The sequence below is a fragment of the Alexandromys fortis genome, unplaced genomic scaffold (genome assembly GCF_014885135.2).
Source record: "Alexandromys fortis isolate MF-2015 unplaced genomic scaffold, M_Fortis_MF-2015_v1.1 scaffold_54, whole genome shotgun sequence".
Taxonomy (NCBI): Eukaryota; Metazoa; Chordata; class Mammalia; order Rodentia; family Cricetidae; genus Alexandromys; species Alexandromys fortis.
Window position 1 is genome coordinate 7872796 of NW_026067958.1, and position 9548 is coordinate 7882343.

Consider the following 9548-nt stretch of genomic DNA (forward strand, 5'->3'; position numbering starts at 1 on the left):
ATCGTGCCAGTGTGTGTGTGTGTGTGTGTGTGTGTGTGTGTGTGTACATTTTCCTAGGGTTGACATGGTCCAAACACGAGGGGTAAGAATGGGCAGCCGTGTGCAGGCTGCTCTGTTCTCTAACTCTGTCTCTGAAGTTCACGCAGCCTGGGTCCAGGTGCAGCCTTCTCCCTAAGCCTGTTCTCCCAGAGGACCTAGCCTGGTTGGGGAGGTAGGCGGAGCGATGCTGGGCGGTGGGCGGAGCGATGTGGGGCGGCGGGCGGGGCGTGCGGCTGTGCTCCCGAGCATGCTCCGCCGGGTAGTAGCAGGCGGGGCGGCTCGTGCTGGTCCCAGGCCAGCCGAAGCGGCAGCGGCTGCGGCGCGGGACAGTATGCGGGGACCGCTCGGTAAGTCCTGGCAGCTGTGCGTTCGGCTCACCCCCCTGGCGTCCCACGGGCCCCACCTCAGCCTCCCGCGCGCGCCCCCAACTTCTCTAGCCCGGACATTGTTGGGTCCCTGCCTCAGCGTGAAGGGACGCCCGCGCCGCGGGTGGCAGCCCGGCCCCACGTCCCGCGGACTGAGGTCCCCGTTCAGGTGCCCGGCGCGGGGAGGAGGCCAGGGTGGCGTTGGCTCTCGTGGGGGCGCGGGTCTTGCGTGGGCCTCTTTCTCGTCCCGTGCCGCGATCTGGCGGACCCTCCATCCCAGGACTGACAACCCCGGTTCCCACGACGCCCTGGCCCGCGGGACCGGCGATGGGACGTCGGGAGTGGCCGCGCCCGCTCGGGTCCCCGCCCGGCCCCGCCACCCGCCGGGGAGTGGCTGGCAGTCCGCTAAGCGGCTCAACGGGACTGAGCCGCCCGCGTCCCCACGCCCAGACCAGCCAGCCACAGTCTCCTCGCACCCCCCCCCTCCCGCCCGCAGCCGGTGACCCGGGACTCCGGCCTCCACGCACCCCTCCCGCCTCCGGTCTCTGGCCGAAGAGGCTGAGAGAGCCTCGGGTTCTTCTTAGGGAGGAAAATATCTAGCGGGGAACTTCAGCCAGCTCAGCCTGGCGGTGCCCCAGCCGGGTCTCATCTGTGCTCCGCTGTGGTCTGTCTGCCCAAGTCTGCGTGGCTGGCTCTGGCTGGACCACACAACTTCCAGGCTTTTCCTGTCCGGGACAGTTAATCTGTTTCTCCTACAGATTCGTGTTTTCTTTCTTTGGAATTTTGTCTTTTCAGACTCGGAAAGGAAAGATATCTAGGGATTGGGAGTGAGCTTTAGAAGATGGGAGGAGCCCTGAGAGGGAGGTGAGTAGTGGGATTCTGGCATCCTGAAACGCTTTGCATAGAGGATAGAAAAGATAAAAGTATATTCAGCCCAAGTAACTAAAACTCAAGGAACCAGTCTTTTGTCAGGTGGACCGAAGCCATCTAATATAACAGGAACACCTACAGAAAGGACTTTGGGAGTCTTGTGAAGGTTTTTTTTTTTCATGGGAGTTGTGTTGGACTTTTTCTGTAAAATTGGGAGTTTGAAATTTTTCTTTGGTTTTTCCACAATGTTCTGTATCTTTGGACGTACCTTGATAGTAGGTCTAATCTTCCTCATCGCTTGGGCAAACTTCCTGAAGGTGTCTCCCAGTTATGCTAGGCAGACCATCATGGGGCAAACTTTCACTCCTACTGCAGTGGGCAAGCAAATATTTGTTGAACAGAGGCCTTTAATCTGTGGGACATTCCTGCTGCAAACCCTCTGCTGCCAAGACTGGGAGGTGAGGGTCCAGAGGGCGCTAGGGACTTAGGGAGATAGGGTAGTGAGGGAACTCAGTTGTAGGGAGAGGAAAGTTTGTTTTTCCAACCTCTTGGAACATGGGCCATGCCTGAGCAGCCCCAAGCTCTGGAGGGCTTGACAGGCTCATCCGAGTTATCTGGTAACTCATCTGAGAGGTCGTGGCTTCCAGAGGCCTGCTGGATGTTGTTCCCTCACTAGGAAAGGTTAACTAGCCTTTGGAGATATGCAAAGGAAATAGATAATGGGTCAATATTTCAGTTAAAAAAAAGCAAATCTGAAAAGATACTACAAATCTGTTTTGTGGCATGCAATTTAAAAATAAACCCCATCTTTACTGTTAGCAACCAAAGCCCAGGAGTTAGTGGCTCCTGCAGGTCCCCTGTCCTTGCTGGGAGAGTCGTCTCCTTTGGAAGCAGCAGACAGGGAGCATGGTCGGAGGCCAGTTTCTGCCTTAATGAGCTTGGCGAGACTTGACGGTAACTAATCTGGAGAGTTCAGAACATAGTGCTGGGCTGAAACGATTGTTCTGTGTGGGTTTTACTTGATAAGCCAAGACTTTATCTCTGAAGTCCCCCCTCCCCCAGACTGTGGCCAAATCCTTGCTGCAGTTTCTCTAGGTTGTAACAGATGTTAGTTTTCACCTCTTGGGTGGGAAGGGTTATCTTCCTAGTGGAGCCTTGGCTTCCAGAGCCTGGCTAGCGTGATGAATGCTGGGATGCTGGGAGATACTAGTTTCTTAAAGCCAGAGGCCAGGGAAAGGAAGACCCACCTTCTGACTCTACTACATACTTTAAACACAGCCCCCCACCCCCTTTTTATTAATTTGCGTTTGGAGGATCTTACTTAAAATGTATTTATTACCTTTACTTTCTATAACTATATTTTCTGACAACTTTTAGAGCATGTGATTTAGATACACAAAGATTTATTGTCAGACCACTTTCTTGGGAGTCTTTGGCTGTGGTTGGCTCTTCCTGTATAGTATAACTGACAAAGCTTGGCTCTTCTGCGCCGTCATACTGCTGTGAGCAGGCACTAAGGTACTCGCTGGCTGAAGAAGTCAAGAAGAAAGAATGGAAGCGAGCGTATTCTGGGGGAGGTGGCGCATCAGCCGCTCCATTATCACCGCGAGGTCACCAGGAACCTTTTCTTTCTTTTGAAATAACTTCATGACTCTTAGTAAGTAAAAGTTACATGAAATAATTTGAGCCTTCACATTTTTAGAATATGTTGATTTTTTATTCTAAAGGTATTTTAAATTTTAAAAAAGTAATAATAACAATAAGTTTAATAGAAGCTTCTCCTGGGACAGTTGGCTTATGCTAATGGGATAAAATTAGAAAGTTTCAAACTATTGCAGATTTTACATTCCCCTCAAACAGAATATTAAAAAGAAAAATCTTACTTGCTTTTTATCTTTTCTTAATAACTTGTAATCATAAAGAAATGTCAATGAGGTACTTAGAGTCTCATAAAAATGCAGTGGAGTAACCAAAGTTCTGTTCGTGTGACACAGAATTTGGAGGTGTGTGTGTCCCCGACCCTAGTGGAGATGAAGGAAATGGGGTTAGGAGAGGCGATGGTTGTTTAAACCCTGAAGCACATGGCATCTGACACTGTGTTCCCCCTGCCACTCTCTTGCCCACCATTAACAGTGTGCCAAGACCGCTTGTTATTTTAGCCTGGTTTCCCATCTGTTTTGTTGCCCTTGCTACCTGAAGAAAAGTCAGGTCAGTGATGCCTGTCTTACCAAAGCCATCGCTTCACAGAGTGCATATGCTCTTCATGGCTTCCACAGTGAACAACATGGGGACAAGTTCGTGAGAACTTCTTGTCTCAGGACTTAAACTGGAGCTGTGCAGCTATTTAATAATTAAGATTAGAGAGGGAAATGACGGCCCATTGTTCGTGATAAAACACACAGTTCTTCTTCGGGGAGAAAGCTCTACACATGCGCACGCCACTAACAACATACACCATTCTGGCTTGTTTTCTGGCTTGGCTGTTTACCCCTTACTTAAAGAAGGCACTTTGTTATCTATTAATCATAACATTAGACCTAGACGTTGTCAGTGCAGCAAATACTTGCACTGAGCTGCCAGTAGTTTAAGGGGCCAGTGACACCTGGAGCGTGGAATGTCAGTGGATCCAGCTGTGGAGTTTGGGGGATCCTTAGAGAGCAGCATTGTCTAAGGAGCCGTTAGGATGGATCCCATCATCCGAGCGTGGGACTGAGGCTTCAGGAGCAGGTCAGGAGCCTTTGGCAGGTGGGACCAGAGCCTCGTGTCATTTACCATTCCTTCATTCCTCCTACGACATTCCTTTGATGGCCATTGATTCTCCCTGACGGGAACTGTGTTTTCAAAGGCGCCCACCTGCACAATTCTACCTACGACAGCCTTTGCTTGAAAAGGGTTTAAACTAGAATACAAACCAAAGATTACTAGAAAGAGACAAACAACCATTCACTTACCAGGTTATTAAAGCTTTGTCAGGGGTAAGCCTTAGGAATTCCATTACTACTTGTTGACAATATATTAAACTAATAGCTTATACTGATAAAATTTAAGTTACAATGTAGTAAGTGTGATAACTGCTCATGAGTGCTGATTAATGATAAAGTAGTATATTGGGCTGGAGAGATGGCTTTGTAGTTAAGAATACTTACTGTTCTTGCCAATGATCCAAGTTCAGTTCTCCACACCCATGTCAGATGTGACATTTCTCTGTGCCTCAAATACCTGGACATACAATTTTATTCATGTTTGTTTGTGCAAACTTCAACCCCCAATGTACTTAATGTCCCATCAAACAAACATCTAATTCAACATGTTATCGTGAGTAAAACTATATAAATAGCATTAGATGTATATGTATGGGCCTCTGCTTATGTCATTAGGATGAGTCCCAAGAAGTGAAACTATCAGTCCATAGAATTTCAGAGCTCTTACTACTTATTATCTCATCATTTGTTTGTTTTGCCTTGCTGGGATAGAATCTAGCTGTGTGGTCTAGGTTGACTTGTCAAACCTCTTGGCTCAGCCTTGCACTGCTGTGATTAAAGGCAGGTACCATCCGGTGGGGCTCCTAAGCACTGTTGAGAAAGGAACTATCCATTTGCACACACCCCTCCCACACACTCAAAACACACAGATTACTGTGCCCTCAGCAACAGCAAATATCCTTTCACAAATGTTTGGTGCTAGAGAGATGGCTCAGTGGTCTGGAGACTGTCTTGCTCTTGCAGAGAACCCAGAGTTGAGGTCAGTCCCCTGCACCCTAACAGGTGACTTGCAACTACTTGACACCCCCTTCTGGTGCTCTAAACACACATACACCTAAATAAAAATATGTACTTTTAAATTTTGCTAATCTGGGGTGTGAATGGTCACAATTTGGTTTAATTTTTTATATCTTTAGCAATTTGGTTTGGTTTCTTTGATTTCAGATGAGTGAATTTCTCTCAGATTTGTATTTGGGTATTTATCTCTTTGTAGCGGTAAGAGCGGCGGGGCTGCGTCCCCGGCACCTGGCCGCCCGCATGGCTAGGTTATGCCCCGAAATAATTACACGGAAACTGTATTCTTTTAAACACTGCCTGGCCCGTTATCTGTAGCCTCTTATTGGCTAGCTCTTAAATATTAATCTAACCCATTTCTAATAATCTGTGTAGCCCACGAGCTGGCTTACCAGGAAAGATCTTAACCTGTGTCTGTCTGGAGTGGGAGAATCATGGCGACTCCTTGACTAAGCTTCTTTCTCCCAGCATTCTCTTCTGTTTACTCCACCCACCTATGGGTGGGCCTATCAAATGGGCTAAGGCAGTTTCTTTATTAATAAGAAATCACTCCCACATCATCTCTTCATGTTCATGTTCAGGTCATGTTCTAAGCAAACTTTTAAAAGAAAGGTTCTTGTTTTGGCAATGAGTTTATTGATATTTCACTCCCCTTACTGTCGTGGGAAGATTTATGACTACAAATATGAAAATAAAAATGTTATTTTTACAAATGAGAAGGGAGAAGAAATTGATAACAATTAAATGGCATCTGTTTACCACTGTACTCCAAGTGATGGGACTTAGCATACTGGAAATAATATCATCACCGTGGAGGGTGTGACCGCGTGGGTTTGTCTCTATATTCTCCAGTGTCCTTCATACCCACTGCTAAACACAGACCTTGAGGAATAAGGGCTGGAACAAGTGTGCTATTTGGAATGAAGAATTGCTGGTTGTAGAAACAATGTTCTGTTCACTGTGTGGCCGTTGCCTCTGTTCTCTTGGGTGGCCTCTGCATGGGTGCTAATGAGGCCAAGGTCAGAGATTTTAGCTGCACATGACCTATTTAGCTATTCTTTTTTTCCCTACTTTTCTGTGGTCAGCTGACTAGGAAATAATGTAATGTTCATCATATGAGAGACAGGCTGGAGGGGGGTCAAGCTTTCCAGAGCTGTGAAGAACCTCAGTACATCAGCTTGCTTGTCCAGTGTGCTCTGTTAGGGATCCAAAGCTCTGCTTTTCAGGCTCCATCTGGACACACACGCATCTCACACGTATACATACAACTCAAACACAAGTCACACAGGCAAAACACCCAACTCATACACATACAACTCTCTCTAACAAACCAAATGCATACACACCAAACACAGAAAAGCAACTCTTAAACACAGACACACTCTCTTATACAGACTCTGTCTCACACACATACACTCTGATGCACAGCTCACACACTGGCATGGAGTCTCTCTCTCTCTCTCTCTCTCTCTCTCTCTCTCTCTCATTTTACCCACACCCCACTGCATGCTCAGGGACAGTGGGATTGGGAAGCACAGCTCCATCCTAATGCAATGGCATTATTAACAGCGGCTTCCGATTTTATAATTCAGTCATTTGAATATTAAGGACACAGGTGATATAGAACTCAGAAATCTAGCACAGTAAGTTGGTCTAAGTCAATGGTTCTCAGCCTTTCTAATGCTTCCACCCTTTAATACAGTTCCTCATGCTGTAGTGATCACCCAACCATAAAATTATCTTGTTGCTACTTCATAACTAATTTTTCTACTGTTATGAGCTGTACTGTGTACTGTTAATGAACTGATATGCGACCCCATAGGAGTTGTGACCCATAGAAGAATGACTGACTGGTCTAAGTGGCTTCACTCGGGTTCTTTGAAAGGGACAAAACTGGTCTTTTGATAAAAAATAATAATACATAGTAATTTGGGAGGAAAAGGAAATTGTGGTGAATGGGTGGTGCCTTAGTCAGGGTTACTATTGCTGTGATGAAACACCTTGACTGGAAGAAGCTTACTTCATTCCCAGTGCACCAGCTAAAGTAGTGAGGGCAGGGACTCAAGTGGCATGGGACCTGGAGGTGGGAGCTGATGCGGAGGCCATGGAGGAGTGCTACTTCCTGTCTTGCCCTCCATGACTTGCTCAGCCTACTTTCTTCTCCTTTTTTAAAAATTCATCTATTTTAAAATCCCAGCCCCAGGACCACCAGCCCAGGGATGGCCTCATCCACAATGGACTCCCCCCTCAATCACCAATTAAGAAAATGCCCTACAGGCTTGATACAATCCAACCTTAAGGAGGCATTTTTAATTGAGACTTCCTCTTCTCTGATGACTCTAGCTTGTGTCAAGTTGACATAAAACTAGCCAAGAAAGGTGAGCTGCATCAAAATCAAATTATTTGTTGTCTTCTGAAACAGAAATACTTTCTACAAATGAGTTGACTGTTGTCCTAGTCACACCAAGACATACCTGGCATTTTTTCAGAAGCTTACTTCTGTGCCCTCTTTCCCATCCTTTCCTCTGCACATCAGAGGACTTTCTAACTCTTCCTCTGCTCTTCCTATCAGGTCCACCAAAGAGCACTCTGTCCTTCCCCAGGCCACTTGCAGTTCCCATAGCTGTGCAGAGTCCAGATAGTCAGCACTGCAGGTAGCAGTTGTTTTCTTTTTCTTTAAGAATGCAAGGTCTTTGTTGCTGCCCCTTGCTCATTTGGTTTGGACGTTCTCCTGGCTTATCTGCTTTTTGTTTTTACATAATGGGCTACTTAGGAAGAACCTGAAACCCACTGTGACTTAGCGGCCTGTAACTCACTTTGTCGCTTGCCTACAAATTAACACTAGTGTTGCCGTGGAGTACTCAGTCAAAGGGACAACATGTGTAAAGAACGGCAAAGCCACCTTCACCTAAACAGTAAATCAGGATTTCTTGTTAAACACTTAGGTGTAAACTTGAGGCCCCACATCTTTTTCTTTCCTTGTTTGTGTTCATGCATTATTTTGTAAACCAGGAAGCTAGTTAATGGGGAGGAGAGAGATATTTATGGAGGGATCTAAACGAGTCGTGGGACTGCCATCCTAGACAGACCTGTGCAGACATAAGGGCTGCCATTTAGACTTTGTGCAACCTTGGATGTGCAACCTCGGTACTCTCATCTGTGAAGTGGAAATAGCCTTGCCTGCATCAGGTTCTTCCTGGGAATTCAAAGGGAAATAAGTTTCCCAGACAGCTAGTGCAGCCTCTGTCACCTGGCAGACACACACAGGCTGTCCACTCTATCCCTTAGGTGCCCAAGATTGCACACTTGCACACTTACTTACAATGCAAATCTCTCTCTCTCTCTCTCTCTCTCTCTCTCTCTCTCTCTCTCTCTCTCTCTCTCTCTCTCTTTATCGCTCTCTCCCTACCCCTCTCTCTCCCCCCTCTCAGATTTATTACTATTTTTAAAAGTGTGTCTGTTTTTTAACTATGTGTATGCGTGTTTGTATGTGTGGATGCGTATATGCATGTAAGTGCAGGTACCCTTGGAAGCCAGAGGTGTTAGATCCCCAGGAGCTGGAGTTACAGACAGTTGTGAACCACCTAACATGGATCCTGGGGACTGAACTCAGGTCTTCTGGAAAGTCAGTAAGCTCCCGTGTAACTAGTGAGCCATCTCTCTCTACCTCTAAAGATTTATTATTTTTTAATGTGTGTGTCTGTGTGCGCGCGCACATGTGCTCATGTGTCTAAAAGAGACTGTCAGACTTCCTGGAGCTGGAGTTCCTTGCAGCCTCCTCTTGGGGTGCCAGGAAGCAAACTTGGATCCTCTGAAAGAACAGTAACGCTTCTGACTATTGGGCCATTTCTCGAGCCACATAAAGCAAGGTTTTCTTGTGATTTGTAGAGAGAGTTTATTGGGGTTAAAGGGCAAGGAGAGTAAAGAATAAATTAACTATGAATAGAAATGTATTGTGGACCTACAAGAGGGTGTTTTGAACAGTTCCTAGCTGGTCACAAGCATTCCCAAGGGGAACAGTGGGATAGTAAGATATAAACTAGATCTCATACGTGAGTCACAAAGCCCAGAGAGAAAACCCTGACTCCTCAGCACTCTTGCTGCTCTGGTTTACCTCCTTCTCCACCTAAATGAGAGCCTGCATGCTAATAAGCATTTCTTTTTTGGTCCCATCTCATGAAAGCATAATTTAAACCAGACCAATAGAGGTAAACAAAGGGTATTTGGGGCTGAACCTGACCTTCCTTTCCACTCAGTGTTGTGTTTGATTTCTGGCTTTTTTTTTTTTAATGTAATGTTTGTTCTCTGGGATTTTTGCTTGTTCTCTCTCTCTCTCTCTCTCTCTCTCTCTCTCTCTCTCTCTTTCTAGTTGACCTTGAACATGCACAGATCCTTTCGCTTCTGTTTCCCAAATTTTGAGAGTTCCACGCCTGCCTTTATTTTTTTTAATTCATTTATTTATTAAAGATTTCTGTCTCTTCCCCACCGCCGCCTCCCC

At 46.3% G+C, this 9548-nt stretch overlaps 1 protein-coding gene across 3 annotated transcripts in view; it reads left to right on the forward strand.

The window, feature by feature from the left end:
* The first annotated feature begins 261 nt into the window (after positions 1 to 261).
* The window catches only part of Jcad (junctional cadherin 5 associated), a 35637-nt gene continuing 26350 nt past the window's right edge, over positions 262 to 9548 (forward strand). The window contains exons 1-2 of one of the 3 annotated variants that reach the window (XM_050152522.1): positions 300 to 386; positions 1200 to 1268. The gene's annotated coding sequence lies outside the window, so the exon portion shown is untranslated. Of the gene's footprint in view, positions 387 to 1199; positions 1269 to 9548 lie in introns of all 3 variants that reach the window. The other 2 variants (XM_050152523.1, XM_050152524.1) reach the window with 2 other exon arrangements.